The 18154-nt window shown below is 44.0% G+C and overlaps 1 protein-coding gene, 1 long non-coding RNA gene and 2 other non-coding genes across 8 annotated transcripts in view; 1 reads left to right on the top strand and 3 right to left on the bottom strand.

The window, feature by feature from the left end:
- Positions 1 to 3827: 3827 nt before the first annotated feature.
- LOC119966246 lies at positions 3828 to 18148 on the bottom strand. 5 transcript variants are annotated; one of them, XR_005460709.1, is made up of 5 exons: positions 17273 to 17296; positions 11415 to 11495; positions 9927 to 9974; positions 4582 to 4648; positions 3828 to 3937 (listed from the first exon to the last, which is right to left on the bottom strand). It is a non-coding gene; the product is annotated as an uncharacterized LOC119966246 (long non-coding RNA). The 5 variants fall into 5 exon arrangements; XR_005460706.1 differs by lacking the exon at positions 17273 to 17296 and adding an exon at positions 17788 to 18148 and having other exon boundaries at positions 3829 to 3937; XR_005460708.1 differs by lacking the exon at positions 17273 to 17296 and adding an exon at positions 17808 to 18148 and having other exon boundaries at positions 3829 to 3937.
- Positions 4058 to 4126, bottom strand: LOC119966691. The gene has a single exon (XR_005460813.1). It is a non-coding gene; the product is annotated as a small nucleolar RNA SNORD123 (small nucleolar RNA).
- LOC119966692 lies at positions 4760 to 4828 on the bottom strand. Its single transcript, XR_005460814.1, has one exon. It is a non-coding gene; the product is annotated as a small nucleolar RNA SNORD123 (small nucleolar RNA).
- sema5a (sema domain, seven thrombospondin repeats (type 1 and type 1-like), transmembrane domain (TM) and short cytoplasmic domain, (semaphorin) 5A) overlaps positions 17993 to 18154 on the top strand; it is a 267608-nt gene continuing 267446 nt past the window's right edge. Inside the window, exon 1 of the mRNA XM_038797605.1 lies at positions 17993 to 18072. The gene's annotated coding sequence lies outside the window, so the exon portion shown is untranslated. The remainder of the gene's footprint in view (positions 18073 to 18154) is intronic.

The raw sequence follows: 18154 nt of genomic DNA, 5'->3' as shown, positions 1-18154 counted from the left end.
GGCGTGAACACATGGCGGGCGTAAACTTCATTAATAGGCCTTACATAAATTTTATAGAGAACTGCTAGCGCTGCAGTATATGAACTGGCCGAGTTTAGTTGCGTAGAGATTCTGTGGCTCACCCTCACGTGCAGTAGACTTAGCTTCTGATCCTCTGTCGTTTCAGCTGTGCTCGCTTCTGCCAGGTAGGCCTTGAAGCACCGGATCCAGTGGGAGAAGATTTCTTTAGCCTCTGCATCCTGCGGGTCGAGTTCCAGGCGTCCAGGCGCCCAGGCTTGAGGGCCGATTCCATAATCGATCTTTACTGTTCTTAAGTCGATTAAATTGATGGAACCATCAATTCACCAGACACGAGTTTCCGATATGAATCTAGGTTTTAATCGACTTACTTCAGAGCCAGCCTGTTAGCCGTTGATGAACTCGTAGTGAACTCAGGCTGACTCTGGACAAGGGTATTTATACAGCTGCACTAGGGAGAGGAGTCGTGGGCAGAGTCAAGGGTGGAGCCCAGTACAAGTTCCTGAGTACTCCCAGAGCTACTCCCCCCTAGTGGTAGGATAGCACTACTGCGCTTACAAAGACAGTGTGAATTATCATATATACATATATATATTACATTCACCACACCCTGTTAATTGAATCTATTAGGTGGTGCCTGCTTCTTTGCTCTTCCTTGGGGCTTCTCACAGTAACTTCACTGCAGTGTTAATGTAAGACTTCTTGTGACAATAAAGATTATTATTATTATCCTTGTCAATTTTGTGGTGAGGCAAGATATCATTGATGAAGATGAATGTGTTGCCTAGGTTAATGTATCTTTTACAGATTCTGCCAATCTTGCTTTCTGCTAATGTCCTACATGAAATTAATGAGATGCTTAGTTCTTTTATAGGGAATAAGAAAAAGCCTTGTTTAAAACTAGCCAAACTGCAGCTTCCCAGTTCAGGGTGGGGGGAGGGGAGTGTCGGAGAAGAAGGTGGCTTGGGGTACTGAATTTTACAATGTATGAATTGCATCTTAGGTTTATAAGAGATTGGGTCAGAGAGGAGCATCCTCCATTTGGCTTGACATTAAAGCAGGCCAGTCTGTGTACTCCTTACAGGCCCTGTTGTTTTACAGGTATTTCAAGGCTGGGTCTTCCAAGTGTGATTTGATTTGATTTAGATTTATTGTCACGTGTACCAAGGTACAGGAAAAGTATTGTTCTGCTTACAGTTCCATACATGAAAAACAGGACATACGATAGATACACAATGTAAATACAGACATCGAGTGAGCATACAAAGTGTAGTGCTACTCAGTAGAGAAGATGCGTGGCGGAATCAGTTTAGTCCATAAGAGGACCATTCAGGAGTCTGGTAATAGTGGGGAAGAAGCTGCTTTTGAATCTGTTTGCCCATGTTCACAGACTTTTGTATCTCTGCCCATTGGAAGAGGTTGGAAGAGAGAATAACCCGGGTGGGAAGGGTCTGTGATTATGCTACCTGCTTCCCGAAGGCAGCAGGAGGTGAGAATCCTATAATTATCAACACTCTTGGAGCATGGAGGATGATCCATCAGCTGGAAGGGAGATCAAAATTAACTTTCACTTTTTCTCCCATTGAGAGAAACCCAGATTCCCCACCAGGTTTTATGGACCATGTATTCGATATCTAGGTATTTGCAGACTGAGAGATATGTTCAGTGGTGTTTCCTTGTCATCCTTTGAGCAGTTATGCCAACAATTTGATATCCCGAGTTGCACCTTTTTGAAATATCTGCAACTTAAGAGACTTTGTCGTTCATAAGACAATTATGCATCTTGATGCTTCAATCTCCCCAGTGGTAAAATCCTGATTTCAGCAGAACCTAAGCAATTAATGAGTAAATGTTATGACATTCTGTGTTCTAGATCCTGTATGAGTATACTAGAAACATTGTGGTGTTGGGAAAAACACATTGCAGTCAGTATCGATGAGGAGACCTGGGATAATATATGGGAATAAGCCAATAAAATTTCAGTCTGTAATGGAACAAAGGAGACTCAGTTTAAAACATTACACCATCTGCATATCAAACCAAGCTTAAGAGACTGCTATATCCTCATTGTGCCAAAAGTGCAAGGTGGTTGAGGGTGACTATATTCACTGTCTGGTCCTGTGTCAAAATTCAATACTACTGGTTTGGCACACGCTAAAACAAATTTTAAAATTTTTTTCTTCCGGTCTGGCATACTTGAAGAACTATTTTTTAATATAAATTTAGAGTACCCAATCCTTTTTTCCAATTAAGGGGCCAATCCACCTAACCTGCACATCTTTGGTTGTGGGAATGAGACCCATGTGGACATGGGAGAATGTGCAAATTCCACACAGACAGTAACCTGCGGCCGGGATCAAACCCGGGTCCTTAGCGCCATACGCAGCAGTGCTAAGCACTGCAACACCCTGCCGCCCCATTTAAAGAACTTCAAAGTTATTTGGTACAGCCTTAGAATTTGATCCTTTATTCCTAATCCTGGGAATCATTGACGCTAATGAAAAAAGGCTGTATAACATCCTAACCTTTGCAGCATGAAAAAACATTCTTTGATCATGGATTAGCGATAATTATCCTTCAGTACAGAGTTGGCATAAAATTATCATGGAATGTATCCCTATGGAGTTCCTAACCTGCATACTCTGTTCTAAATTGGATTGCACCTGTAAGGTTTTCCATAAGTTATGTAGCACCATCGTGAACTCGCTATACCTGTTGGTGTGCACCATGATACCATGCATACATGGCCTTATTTTCTTCTCCCCTACTGTATAGTCGGAGAGACCAACTTTAATGATTAAGCTAAACCAATTCTTTGTGTGATGTCTTTTTTCTGTATTCATGTGTGCAGAAGCACTTATACTGTATTGGACCAGTTTTGATGGTTTGTTAGATTATTTGTAAAAATGGAAAAACGCTAATAAAAATATATTTAAAAAGAATTTTCATCCTCACTTTCAAATTTTTCCATGGTCCCTATAATTGTAATCCCCTCTTGTTCCACTATCCTCTGAAATATCCGTGCTCCTTTAATTCTGGCTTCTTGTGCATTCCCAATTATAATTGGCCCACCACTGGAAGTCATGCCTTCTGTTGCCTCGATTCGAAGCTCTGGAATTCCCTTCCTATACCTCTCCTCCTCTCTAACCCACTTTTCTCTTTTAAGATGCTCCTTGAAACATATATCTTTGAACAAGGTTTTAGTCACCTTATACATCCTTGTGTGACTTGGTGTCATTGTTTGTTTTATAATGCCCCTGTGAGGTGTCTTGAGATGTTTTATTACATTAATGTGCTATATGAATATAAGTTGTTATTAAATTGAAACACTGTCCTGAGTCCAAACTTCTTCCTCTCTTGCTTCCATATCTTAATTCATTTAATTCTATCACTGGACTGACTCTTTGAATACTGTATTTGAGATTACACCATGCAAGTCCTCTTTATGCCCACAGTCATGCAATCAATGTCAAACTCGGACGTAAGACGATAATGAAATGGCTGCATTAAAATGCCATCGGCAGATGCACTGAAACTCCTTGAATATACTTTCATTTCCTACATCCAAGTTAACACTGGAGCCAATGAGTCCACTGCAACTAGCTGTGGATAAGTAATAAAACTTTTCCATTAATTCAGTGGTGTGGCCATTATGAAATGTATTCTGCTTCAACATCATTGTCATGTATTTGAAATACGAACTGGAATATGCTGCAAAAACATAGTTTGAAATTAAACAAAGCATAGCGCTTTTCCCAACAGACATTCAACTCTTGATGGAGAAACAAACAAGGAACAGAACATTGATTGTTTCCAGGGAATGTACATTTTATATGCAAAATATCTTCTACAACCACACACGGCTGATAGTGTTGGAATTACAAGTCCAATTCATTTTTGTCCTGCAGGGTGTCATCATCTTGTAGGTTTCCAGGATGTTGCAAAATCCAGATATAAAAACAAATGGAAAAAATAATGATTATAGTAACTAATTTTCAAGCTGATAAATATACCAATGAAAGTTTAGAGAGAAGCAGAATGTGAATCAGGAAATGGATGGCATCTTAACTTCAGATGTAATCAGATCCCCTAAATCATCATTTTCACAAAGAAATACTACATGCCCTAACATAATTAACATGATCCACTTTAATGTCAAAGTTACTGAAATGTTTCAGCTTCAGTCCAAATGAAGAACCAAATTCCAACTGGAACAGATTCCGATATACAATAAGACCAACCACAATTTTTAAAAAGGTGATTTCTCTATTTCTCTGTAAGCATATAAACAAACTGACTGCAATGATTTGAACTCAATGCACTCTACCTGTGGCAATTCAATGAGGAGACGAAGTGGACAACAGAATAATTCTGGTTTGATAAACTGGTGTTATATACAGTTTCAACGTTTGTAAAAAATATCTGTTATTTATTAATCTAAAGAGTTGTAAATGATTGAAAGTGTCTAAGGCAATATTTTATTAATACTACTTTTATATCTTCTGAATGAAGAAAATAAATAAATACCGTTTCTCAGGCTGTCTGTAATAAATGAAAATATACCTTTTAAAACCTCAGTGCTTCTGAAATCACCTCCATTCTTTGCCCCTAGAAGCTGATGTTCTCTGAGCTGGCATTTCCAGAGACGTTGCAAAATCCAGATACAAAAGAAAATGGAATAGGAATGAATAATACAAACTCATTTATACGCTGACAAATGAAAGTTTAGAGATAAGCAGAATGTGAATCAGGAAATGGATGGCATATTCACTTCAGATGATTTCAGATTCCTTAGATCATCATTTTCACAGAGAAATACATTAACTTTACTATTGTCCTCTTTAATGTAGTTGTTACTGAAATCTTTCAACTTACGACTCCGCTAACATGGAAAATACCATTTTGAATTGAATCAATACAATTAACCATTACGTTAATTTTGTTTTTAAAAAATCAATTTTTCTATTCAAGTCATGGGAAGAGGAGTATCCATTTCACCCTTTTGAGTCTGCTCCACCATTCAATTCGGTCATGGTAAATTGCTACCTCAATTCCATTTCCCCATCCTAGCTCCTTATCCCTTGATGTAATTACCTAACAAAAAAAGTCTATCAACCACGGTTTTTATGTAAAATAGTGCTCTCTGCTTTTCCTCCTAAATTGCATGATTCTGAAATTAAGATTATCTTCTTCACCCAAAGGGTTGTGAATCTATGGAATTCCTTGCCCAGTGAAGCAGTTGAGGCTCCTTCATTACATGTTTTTAAGGTAAAGATAGATAGTTTTTTGAAGAATAAAGGGATTAAGGGTTATGGTGTTCGGGCCGGAAAGTGGAGCTGAGTCCACAAAAGATCAGCCATGATCTAATTGAATGGCGGAGCAGGCTCGAGGGGCCAGATGGCCTACTCCTGCTCCTAGTTCTTATGTTCTTATGTTCTATTCTTGATTCTCCCATCGGAAAAAATTGTTTCGCTATATCTTGATTAATAAGAGGATTATGGGGAGAAGGCAGGAGAATGGGGATGAGAAACGTATCAGCCATGATTGAATGGTGGAGCAGGCTCGATGGGCTGAATGGCCTAATTCTGCTCCGATGTCCAATGGTCTGTATCTACCCTATTGAATCCTTTTAACATTTTAAATACCTTGATCAGATCATGGGCGGGATTCTACATCCCGCCAGCTCTGTTCTCCGGCCTCCCCAAGCAGCGGGGTTCTCCGTTCCCGCAGCCAGTCAATGGGGTTTATCATTGTGGGCACTCCACGTGGCACAGGCACGCTGCTGGTGAAGCGGAGGATCCCACTGGCGGAGAATCCCGCAGCATATCTCAGTCTTCTTTACTCAAAGGAATACAAGCTACGTTTATGCAAACTATTCTCATAATTTCACCCTTTAAGCCCTCATATCAAACTGAGTAATCTGCACTGTACATCCTTGATATATCCTTTCAGGGTTGAATTGAAAACTGAACTTAGTGTTCTGGATGGGTCTGACAAAGTTTTTGTGCAACTCAAGCATAACTCCCTCTTCTTTGAAAACCAGCCCCTTTGCGATAAGCCCAATATTCTATTACTTTCGGTTCATTTCTTTTTATATCTGTCTACTAACGTTTAACCATTAGTGTACTTGGTGCTCCTCTGCAGTTACTAGCTTCCCACTGATTAGAAAATACTTTGTTTTATCTTCATTGGGCCTGGTCTGTACAATTTCATACATTTCCACATTAAACCCCATCTGTACAGTTTTGCCCACTGACTTAATCTGCCAATGTCCTTTTTTAAAGCCTGCTCCCATCTGCTCTACTTAATCTAATTTAATATTATCTACAAACTTGGATATGCAACCCTGTATTCCTTCATCCAAATCATTACTACAAATTGTGAAATTTTGAGGCTCCAGAACAATTCTCTGGAGACATTGGGCGAGATTCTCCCATCGGGAGACTAAAGGGCGGAATTCTCCGCAAGGCCCGACGCCGTCTTGAAACCCGGAGAGGTTCACGACGGCATCGGAGGCCGCTCCTCGCACCCTATTCTCCCCCCCCGGGGGGCTAGGAGGGCCGTGCCGTAAATCTTGGCCGCGGGGCCTTGTCGCTGGCGTCAAGGCCCGGCGCGTCGAGAATGACGCGGCCGGCGTGCCTGATGACGTCAGCCGCGCATGCGCAGGTTGGCCGGCGTCTTCCCCTCCGCTGCCCCACAAGACATGGCGGCTTGATCTTGCGAGGCGGCGGAGGGGAAAGAGTGCGTCCCTTTGAGACGCCGGCCCGACGATCGGTGCCCACCGATCGCGGGCCAGTCCCCTCCCAACCACGGTCATGGTGCTCACTCCCCTCTCCGCCCCCCACAAGCCACAAACCAGCTTTGGCGCTATGTTCACGCCGACAGCAACCAGGTGTGATTGCCGCCGGCGTGAACCGGTCGGGAACGGTAGGCCGCTCGGCCCATCCGGGTCGGAGAATCGCGAGTCGCCGTGAAAAACGGCGGCACGTGATTCTCCGAGCGGCTTGGGGGGGGGGGGGGGGGGGGTGGGGGGGGGGTGGGAGAATCGCGGGGGGTGCCAGAGCGGCCCTCCTGCGATTCTCCCACCTGGCATGGGTGCGGAGAATCGCACCCTAAGTGCCGACGCCGGAGCGAAAACTGGAGTGTTTCACTCAGGCATCGGAGGCCGCTCCTCACCCCCTATTCTCCAACCCCCAGGGAGGGCTAGGAGCAGCGCCGCCTCATTTACGCTTGCCGGGCCTTGGCGCCGCGCAACTTATGCGGAAATGACGTCACCCGCGCATGCGCAGGTTGGCGCCGCGCATGCGCGGTTTCCGTCCTCCTCACGGGCACCCTGCAAGAAATGTTGGAGTGATCTTGTGGGGCGGCGGAGGAAAGGAGTGCCTCCTTCAGAGAGGCCGGCCCGCCGATCGGTGGGTACCGATTGCAGGCCAGACTCCTTTTGAGCTCCCCCCCCGGTGCTGGATCCCCCCTCCCCCCCCCCACAGGCCGCCCACCCACCCCCACCCCACCTGCGTTCCCGCGCTGTTCACACCGGCAGCGACCAGGTGTGGTCGGCGCCAGCGGGAACACGTCGTATTGGGCAGGCCGCTCGGCCCATCCGTTACAAACGGCAAGCGGCGATTCTCCGAGCCGCCAGCCGTAAATCTCGCTGCGCCGGTTTGGGGGGGGGGGGTGGCAGAATTGCGTGCGGGTGCCGGGGCGGCGTGGCGGGACTCGCCCGGCACCCCCGCGATTCTCCCACCCGGCGTGGTGGGGGGGGAGAATTGCGCCCATTATTTTCCATACCTTGCCAATCAGAGTACCTACCTCTATCTTCACTCCTTGTCTCCTGCCTCATGACCAATTTACAAATCAAGATAAAATGCTACTTCTAATTTTGTACACTCTCATTTTTGTGTGAAACTATATTGAATGCTTTCTGGAAGTACATATAGAAACATCTATAGATACTCCTTTCAGTGGCGTGCAGAGGGGGGAGCCGACGATGCGCTGGCCCCGGGCATCCATTGGATGGGGTCAGCAGCGTGAAGAGAACGGAGCGCGCCTGCGCACCGCGGTCGGCCGGAGCGCGCCTGCGCACCGCGGTCGCCGCTGGTGAAGAGGCGGCTTTGCACTCGGCGGCTGGAGCATGAACAAAAAGGGCGCGAGTTCTCCCGAATCGACGGCAATCAATGCCACCATGGGTGAGTTTTATTTATTCTTTATCTTTATCTTTTGATCCATTTTTAAACTCTTCTCTGCACCCTCTCTATAGTTGTCAACTTACTAAACTGTCGTGCCCAGAATTTGACATTTGGGCCAGGGGCACCCATTTGGGGCAGAACCAGTATTTTATAAAGATTCATCATGGCCTCTTAACTTTTGCCCTCTTACCCTTTATACTTAAAGCCCAGGGTCCTATAAATGGGAGATTCTCAGAGACAGGGGCAGCACGGTAGCATGGTGGCTAGCATAAATGCTTCACAGCTCCAGGGTCCCAGGTTCGATTCCCGGCTGGGTCACTGTCTGTGCGGAGTCTGCACGTCCTCCCCGTGTGTGCGTGGGTTTCCTCCGGGTGCTCCGGTTTCCTCCCACAGTCCAAAGATGTGCGGGTTAGGTGGATTGGCCATGCTAAAGTGCCCGTAGTGTCCTAAAAAAAGTAAGGTTGGGGGGGGGGTTGTTGGGTTACGGGTATAGGGGGGATACGTGGGTTTGAGTAGGGTGACCATTGCTCGGCACAACATCGAGGGCTGAAGGGCCTGTTCTGTGCTGTACTGTTCTATGTTCTATGTTCTACTTGACTGCAAGCTGCTGGAGGTCGGATCTTGAACAGAGCTTTTATATCTGGATTTGGGGACCCTTTATGCACTGGCATAGTGCAAAAACAGGCCCCACATGACCAGGGTTTTGTGACGAAGAAGGGATCTGGAAATGTGTCGACTTTGAAAATTATATTTGTGGAAATTGGGTGAAGTAATGCCAGTGTTTGATGAGACTTGGTGCTAAAGCTTTAGAGAAATGAAGATGGAATTTGATTTGAAGAAGTTCAACGTTTTGAAGGATATTGTGGCTGAAATGAATGCGATACGTGCTGAATGGGCTGACTGAGAAATGTGTGAGATATGTCTTTGTATCTGCTATGTGTAATTTATCGGTCATATTATTGCAATTTTCCTGTTAATTCATGTTTAATTTACGTTGATTTTGGTGTGATTGCTAATATAAAAGTGAAGTCTTGTATATTGGTCTTAGTTGGGATGTTTGTAGTTTGTTTCCACAAGGGTCATAACAGTATTTCCATGACGTTGCTGCTCTTATCCTTCTCCATGGGGGTTGCAGAGGAGGGAGGCACAACTTTCGAGACATAACATCTCACCCATTGCTGCAAAGCAAAATGACTGAAGAAGAGAACAATATCCCTAGAATCCCAGCGCTAAGGGGAAATTGACTAACTCTTACAGCGCAATTTAACCTCAGGCAGCCGTCCTATACCTTAGAGATGACAAAGATAAAGAGGTCAGTGAATAGCTCTAGAACGGGTGCAACTACGTTTTTTATAGGTTTTTTGGTGATATTTAATGAAATATTTATGTGGGGCTTTGGGGCATACAATCAAGATTTGCCCCGGGCATCACCAGACCTCTGCACGCCACTGACTCCTTTGTTCATCTGATGTCCCCAAATAATTAAACTCTAATGGCCAAACATGACTTACCCTTAACAAAGCCATGTTGGCTCTCTCAAGTTGGTTATATTGATCCAAGTATTTAGTTATCCTAATCTTAGTGACAAATGCTGATAGCTTCCACATGGAAGTTAAACACACACCAATAAACATTGTTCAACGCTACTGCATAATGATTTGAATATTAAATTAAAACATATCTGCTTAAAAAACTATGTTAAGAATCACAAATCATCCTCACCCTTTGCCTTTAAGATGTTGTCCACTGTGCTTTAGGTTTCCAGTTATGCTGTAAAATCCAGATATAAGAACAAATAGAAAGGAGAATGGTTAATATTAACTCATTTCCAAACTGATAAATAGCGAATACTTAGAGAGAAGCAGAATGTGAATCCGGAAATCGATGGTACCCAAACTTCAGATAATTTAAGCTGGATCCTCATCTTCACAAAGAAATGAACTGTGCTCCAATATAATTAACATGTCTTTGTTGTATTTGTTACCGAAATATTTCAATTTAAGTTCACATAAATTAACAAGCAAAACACCACTTTAAATGGATTTCAAAACACAGTAAGAATGACTACAATTTAAAAAAAATATTTCTCTATTCACGACATATTAACAAACTGTGACTTCAATTGGAGCACACTTGAATTCAATGCACTTCGCCTTGAATTCAATGGCGAGACCACACTGACAACAGAAAAATATGGCCACGATATAATAGGAAAAAAAATCTGAGACCGCTTTTGGGCACGTTTAACGGAAGTTTCTCGGCAGCTGTAACACTTTGCTGTTTTTTTGGCCGAAGTGGGGAACGCCTGTGGAGGCCACACTTACATAATTTCCTTCACTGACAAGCTCAGCTCCCCAGTGCAGGAAGAGTACTCGTGGATGAGGCACCATTTTTAAAGGGAGCCCCGATCGTTCGAACCACTTCAGCATCCCCACAGTGTCCTCCAGACCCCTCCCCGTGCTCAACTTCCCTCTTCTGGGGTCCTTGAGCCCCCCGTCACCCCACCTCTTAACGGCAAGACCCCTGGCATGGGCAATCTGGAATCAGGGTACATTGGCACTGACAGTCTGCACCCTGGCAGTGCCCCTGCTAGCCTGACAGTGTCACCCAAGCAGTGCCACAGTGCCCAGGTGGCAGTGCAAAGGTGCCAGGCTGGCCGTGCCAAGGTGTCTGGGTACCAGTGGGAGTGCTAGGGTACCACATTGTCCAGAGCCTGACCACCTGGGGTCATCAATGGCCTGGGAGACCCCCCAACATGGCATTACAACTGGTCCACGTTTGTGTGGACCAGTATTAAATGGCACCTGATCGAGGGTTCACTGGGGAGACCATTACTTCCCAGGCCCTGGGAGAATATGGCAGACATATTTAAATGAGCCTAATGGCTATGTGCTGATCTGGATCACAATGTCTCCAGATCGCAATGTCTCGTTAGGTTGAATCTCGTGAGACGTCTCAAGCATCTCACGAGTGGCCTCTTGCGAGATTCAACAGCCTTGTTGCAACACCAAGTTGGGCGTGACAAGGCCTGTAAATTCCACCCTTTTTATTACGTTCAAAGATTATAAAAATGTCACGTATTTATAAATCTGAAAAGCTACAAATGATTGGATGTATCTGAGGCATAATTTTATTCAAAGATTTCTATCATCTATGAATAAAATAAATAAATGCAATTTCTTAGCCTGTCTGTATTAAATGAAAACATACCTTCTAAAACTGATCCACAATGTTGGGAATCACAAATCAACCTCACTCTGAGCTTATAAGATAATGTCCAATGTGCTAGAGCTTTCCCGGGATGTTGTAAAATCCAGACATATAAACAAATGGATAAAAAATTACTAATATTAGCTAATTACCATACTGATAAATGTTCTAATGGATGTTTAGGGAGAAGAAGTTTTGAATCAGGAAATGGGTGGCATCTTTATTTTATGATGCTCCTGTGAGGCACCTTGAGATGTTTTATTACATGAAAGTTACTTATAAATAGAAGTTGTTGTCATCATTTCAGACCCTACAGATTGTTATGGGCCAGGGTTTAGAGAACCCCAAAGTGCATCATGGAGTTCACCTGATCCACAACTTTTAATAGATTGCGGTATGGGGAGTACACAGTCCACTCTACAGTTGTGGTACAGCAGAAATTGAAAAGTAATTTTAAAAACAAAACAATGTTTATTATATGAACTCAAGTTAACCTTTGTAAAACATACAGTGAACATCTTAGCAACCATTAATTCAAATAAAACCCCCAAAGAATACAACACTAAGTAATCCTTAAGCTGTCATTTTAACATCCATAAGACTTAAACAAAACCTTTAAACAGAAGTACATCAGGTTAACGTCACTAATGAGAGCAGTTATTAGTTTTAAATCACCAAAGGATCGATTTACAGTTTTTAGATTACAGAGAAAGAGACTAATGCCCCTTCTGGCTGTGACTGCAGCTCTGAAAACGAAACTAAAATGCACCCTGCAGCAAACAGCCTAAAACGAAAGTAAAAAGCTGACAGATAGCCCAGCTCTACCCACACTCTGATATCACTGATAAACACTCATTTCTTAAAGGTACTCACATGACAAGATAATCAATTTCGGAGAAATAAAATGGGTTCCATTAACATTAACACTGCCCTCTTTAATGTGCTTATACTCACTGGCCTACTTTGATTCCTGGTTCAGTGATGCCTCAAATTTAAAATTGTCACCCTCACATTCAGATCCCTCCATGGCCTCACCTCACCCCTCCATATTTCTGTAACTTCCTCCAGTCCTATATCCCTCCAAGAACTCTGCCTCTTCAACACTATTCGCTTTCGCATCCCGTATTTCCTTTGTTCTACCATTACTGACTGCCTTTACATTTCTAAATTTGAGGCTCTGAATTCCCTTCCTAAATCTCTCTTCATCTCCTGTAAGATGCTCTTAACACCTATCAGTTTGACCAAGCTTTAAGAATAATTTATATGGCTTGGCGTCAAATTTTGTCTGAAAATGTTCCAGTAAAGCGACTTGGGCCATTTTACTATGTTAAAGATATGATATAAATGTAAATTGCTGTTGCCATTATAATAAGTTTTCATTAGTGAGTCGCCTGATGAAGGAGCGCCACTCCGAAAGCTAATGATTCCAAACAAACATGTTGGACTTTAACCTGGTGTTGTAAGACTTCTTACTGTGCTCACCCAAGCCCAATGCCGGCATCGCCACATCATGGCTACAGTCAATAGAACAACATGGTTTTAGATGCTTTTTAAAAACAAATTTAGAGTATCCAATTCTTATTTTTCCCAATTAAGGGGCAATTTAGCATGGCCAATTCACCCGCACATTCTTTTGGGTTGTCGGGGTGAGACCCATGCCGACACGGGGAGAAATTGAAAATTCCACACCTACAGTGACCTGGGGCCGCGAATCAAACCTGGGACCGTGGCACCATGAGGCAGCAGTGCTAACCACTGCGCCACTGTGCTGCCTCTATGATTTTAGAAGCTGGTGTAACAAATACTGTGTTCAAATATTGTAAAATTACGCTATATATGCATCTAAAGAATTTTAAATCATTCTGAGTGGATGGGTCTAAGGAATATTTTATTAATGATACTTAATATTTCTCCTTGGTTAAACAGAGTAATCACAGAGTGCGTCAAAAACAGTGTGAAAGTTGAGAATTTGATGACAGTGCGATCGCCAACTGAAATGTGGTTTAACTTTTTGAATTAACTTAGAACTTTAAAAACTATAATGTTAGTCAACAGTTAACAAACAGACAGTATCAGTTATTGGTAGTTAACCATCAGTCAGCTTTATGTGATTGCCTAACTAGGGACAATTACTGTGTGCAGGGAGCTGAGTGAATACTTGTAACTTGGGCGTGGTTCAAAAAGATGTACAGAAGTAAACAGTAACTGTTGATGCACAGGGTGTCATATGCGGAATGTATCGTCAACAGTGTCTCAAAGTTAAGAATTTGGTGAAAAATAGGAAGGGGGTGCTGATTTTTGCTGATTTCTGGTGTTACAGGTAAATATATTACTTATTTACTGATACATTAAATAGATCAAGAAATGAGTTTTAAAATATATTTTTTTGATGTGGTGCTGATTCTGATGGCACTACTCAGACTTACATAGATCCTCTGTGGGCAGACATCAGCAACCTGTTTGGATTTTGGGTTGCACCATTGATACAGAAGGCGTGTTCATGACAGTTCAACATGTTGATATATGAGCCTGCTAATCTTTCCAACTATTCCGCAACCAGGGGCTGGTTTAGCACACTGGGCTAAATCGCTGGCTTCTAAAGCAGACCAAGGCACGCCAGCAGCACAGTTCAATTCCCATTCCAGCCTCCCCGAACAGGTGCTGGAATATGGCGACTAGGGGCTTTTCACAGTTACTTCATTGAAGCCTACTAGTGACAATAAGTGATTTCCATTTCATTTCATTTCATTTCATTTCAAAGAGAAAAGCTTGTGTAAAGATATGGAACAAAAAATCCAATAATTTATCAATTGCTTTGTGTTATATGAATGAAGAAGAGATAAATGCTGTGCCGCAGGCTATGCACAACAAATAGAATCTGCGTTCTAAAACCACGCAGTGACTATCACAAACAATCCAACTCTTTTTGATATCACCACGCTTTAGGGTCATCATTAGGATTCTGAATATTGGAATCTATTTCAAATGTTGTTTCCCCTGTGCTTCTAGTTTTAGATGGTATGATTTCATTTGATCAATTTAAAACTCTTTTAACTTCCTCGGAGTGACAATCAGTGGCGCATTGGCACTCCCTAGCGAAATTGTGAAGTGCCTGTCTCTCCCGACTTTCTTGACTCAGACCATGCGAGACTGAAGAAGACTCCAGCGATTAAGTGAAAAAGGAGTGGAGCAAATGAGGACTAACTGTCAAGGGGCTGGTTTAGCTCACTGAGCTAAATCGCTGGCTTACCAAGCAGGCCAACAGCACGGTTCGATTCCCGTACCAGCCTCCCCGGACAGGTGCCGACTAGGGGCTTTTCACAGTAACTTAATTGAAGCCTACTCGTGACAATAAGCGATTTTCATTTTTTTTTCATGAAGCAGGTGAGTTAAAAGATCCCATTTAAAGGGAGAAGGCAAGTATTGGAGGTGAGTGAATATATGTGGAGGTTCAGACATCGGCAGGGTCTGGATATGTGAGGGAAGGAGCCAAGCATGTGTGGGTGGTGGGTATGGACATCGAACTGCGGAGGTGGAGCCCAGCTATTGGGTTGGGGGGGGGGGGGGGGGGAGGGGGGTGAAGGATTTTGATGTTGGGTGGGGAGTGTGGGATTCAGACATCAGGGGATGTGGGCAGGTATGTGAAGCCAAGTGGCGAAAGGGGGATATCTGCGTTGGGGTGGTCAGGTCGAGAGGGGCACAGTGGGGGGGGGGGGGGGGGGGGGGAGTTGGTTCAGGTTGGGTATCATTCGGGCCTGGGGAGAGGGTTTATCATAGAAACTCTACGTGCAGAAGGAAGCCAGTTGGCCCACTGAGATTGTAACGACCATCTGAAAGAGCACCATACCTAGGCCTACTCCCCCACCTCATCCTCGCAACCCTACCTAACCTGCACATCTCTGGACACCAAGGGGCAATTTAACATGGCTAATCCACCTAACTGCCACACCATTGGACTGTGGGAGGAACCGGAGCACCCAGAGGAAACCCTTGCAGACACGGGAAGAATGTGAAATCTCCCCACCGAAAGTCACCCAAGGTCGGAATCGAACCCTGGTCCCTGGAGCTGTGAGGCAGCAGTGCTAGCCACTGTGTCGCTCCGTGTCATTCGGACCAGGTCAGGGAGGTTGGGTTGGGGGCATCGCTTGAGTCAGGAAATTAAATGAAATGAAAATTGCTTATTGTAACAAGTAGGCTTCAAATGAAGTTACTGTGAAAAGCCTCTAGTCGCCACATTCCGGCGCCTGTTCGGGGAGGCTGGTACAGTAATTGAAGCGTGCTGCTGGCCTGCTTTCAAAGCCAGCGATTTAGATCCTGTGCTAAACAGAAGGATGTGTTGTCTGATCAGGGGGGCGCGGAGATGAAAGGGGGATTGGATCTAGGGTGGTTATCATTCGGATCAGGGGAGTGTCGTTTGGATGGGGGGGCGGGTGGGGCGTAGTTTGGGGAGGGGGTTGGAATGCTTAGTTGGGGGTCCCCAGGAGGTCAGGGGTGTACTGGGGGTGGGGGGGGGGGGGAGTAGGTCTGCGTGTTTAAAATAGTTACTCTGAAGTTAGACGTGTTTTTTTTCCATTCTGAGTACTTGTGAGGGTAAGTACCTGTGATGGCAGAACCATCCCAAGTTAGCGATTTAAATCGCTTTGCGCAATTGTCCAGGGGTAATTAGTCCATCTACACAATTGCCCGGGAACCCCTCAGCAGGGAACCTCTAAGAGGGTTCCCCAGCGCATCTTTGGTGTATTTCCCAGATCTGAAGCTGCGGAGCCAGGAGGTTATCACCCTGGAGGTTCGGCGATCCTGGCGCTCTTGCGCAGTGCAGTGGGCGGGGCGCGCTGCACTGTGGGATTTGGAGTCTCGTGTGCCACGCTGCCCGTTGTTCAGGCGCCACACGATCCCGCCTGGAACTCAATTTCCCAGGAAGCCCTGCCACAGGCTTACGGCCGCCTTTCCCGCGGAAAATACCCAGTTTACCAGCGCGTGCCGCCACAATGCACCAGCGGCAGCAGCGCCGCTTTAGCCCAGGGAGAGAACTCCACTGCATACTCTTCATCCTCACTTTAACGCCAACTGGTCCTTGACAATCACCAGCACTGTAGAATTAACCCTCACTGACTCCAACTGGTCCTTGACAATCACCAGCACTGTAGAATTAACCCTCACTGACTCTAACTGGTCGTTGACAATCGCCAGCACTGTAGAATTAACCCTCACTGACTATAACTGATCTTTGACAATCACCAGCACTGTCGAATTAACCCTCACCGATTATAACTTATATTTGACAATCACCAGCACTGTAGAATTAACCCTCACTGACTCCAACTGGTCCTTGACAATCACCAGCACTGTAGAATTAACCCTCACTGACTCCAACTGGTCCTTGACAATCACCAGCACTGTAGAATTAACCCTCACTGACTCCAACTGGTCCTTGACAATCACCAGCACTGTAGAATTAACCCTCACTGACTCCAACTGGTCGTTGACAATCGCCAGCACTGTAGAATTAACCCTCACTGACTATAACTGATCTTTGACAATCACCAGCACTGTCGAATTAACCCTCACCGATTATAACTTATATTTGACAATCACCAGCACTGTAGAATTAACCCTCACTGACTCCAACTGGTCCTTGACAATCACCAGCACTGTAGAATTAACCCTCACTGACTCCAACTGGTCCTTGACAATCACCAGCACTGTAGAATTAACCCTCACCGACTATAACTGATCTTTGACAATCACCAGCACTGTAGAATTAACCCTCACTGACTCATTCTGGTCCTTGACAATCACCAAACTGTATTTATACTAAATCATCAGGCGTCAAATTGTTCAACCGACCGTTAACTTACGTTTCTAAATCATCGTGGCAATCTTAAGGTGAATAAAACAAAATGAAAGTGTCAAATGTAAAAGAGCGCATGATTCTGAGAAATTAAAGTATTGTTTTAGTAAATTGATATTTACTTCTTATATTTAATAACATTAACAAATGCAAATGCAGCCAGTGTTTAAGAATGAAAAAAAATACACCCTGACTTATTTATAAAGCTTGCTCTAATTATATTTTTCAAGTATTCAAAAGTCGTTGAAAAACACCATCTGGTTTTAATTATTGTTTCAGGAATATTTGATACTAATTAAATGAGAGCCATCTAAAATATCCAATATAACATAATAAAGTGTAAAACTTCGCAATAATAAAACATCCAAAAGTAAAACGAAAACAAGAAGTTAACATTCCCTCACAGCAAAGCTTTCCAGATGTTTAATTGCCATGGCTTGACCATTGCTAAACTTACATCTGAATTCAAGCATCTCCATGCAAATGTAATAGCTGTATTATTTTAAGATCTTTAAAAGTTACCTGAACTTTTATATACATACTTCCCAAGTGTAGTTTGAGTAACTGTACCTGTGGAAATTGCTGAGTTAGTCCGGCACTGAGCAATGCCACGTCTCAGGAGCTGCTCACTGCTGGAATGTGCTAACCGAAGCTGCAGGGGAGAGATCTAAATCTCACAGGATCCAGAGGCGAGTATCGGATTACTTGTTGGCAAAAGGAAACAGTAGTGAAACTTCACCACGGATGATGATATTCGGCGAGGTGAAGGTCGCACATCACTTCCCAGGTGTAAGCGACGGTGGTGTTGTAAGTACTAAAATACCTTTTAGTTTTGTGACTGAGACACCCCCTTTTTGGGACTGCACCATTTAATAGCGCGGGGCGTCCT

The sequence above is a fragment of the Scyliorhinus canicula genome, chromosome 5 (genome assembly GCF_902713615.1).
Source record: "Scyliorhinus canicula chromosome 5, sScyCan1.1, whole genome shotgun sequence".
Classification (NCBI taxonomy): Eukaryota; Metazoa; Chordata; class Chondrichthyes; order Carcharhiniformes; family Scyliorhinidae; genus Scyliorhinus; species Scyliorhinus canicula.
This window is presented reverse-complemented; position numbering and strand designations above follow the sequence as displayed.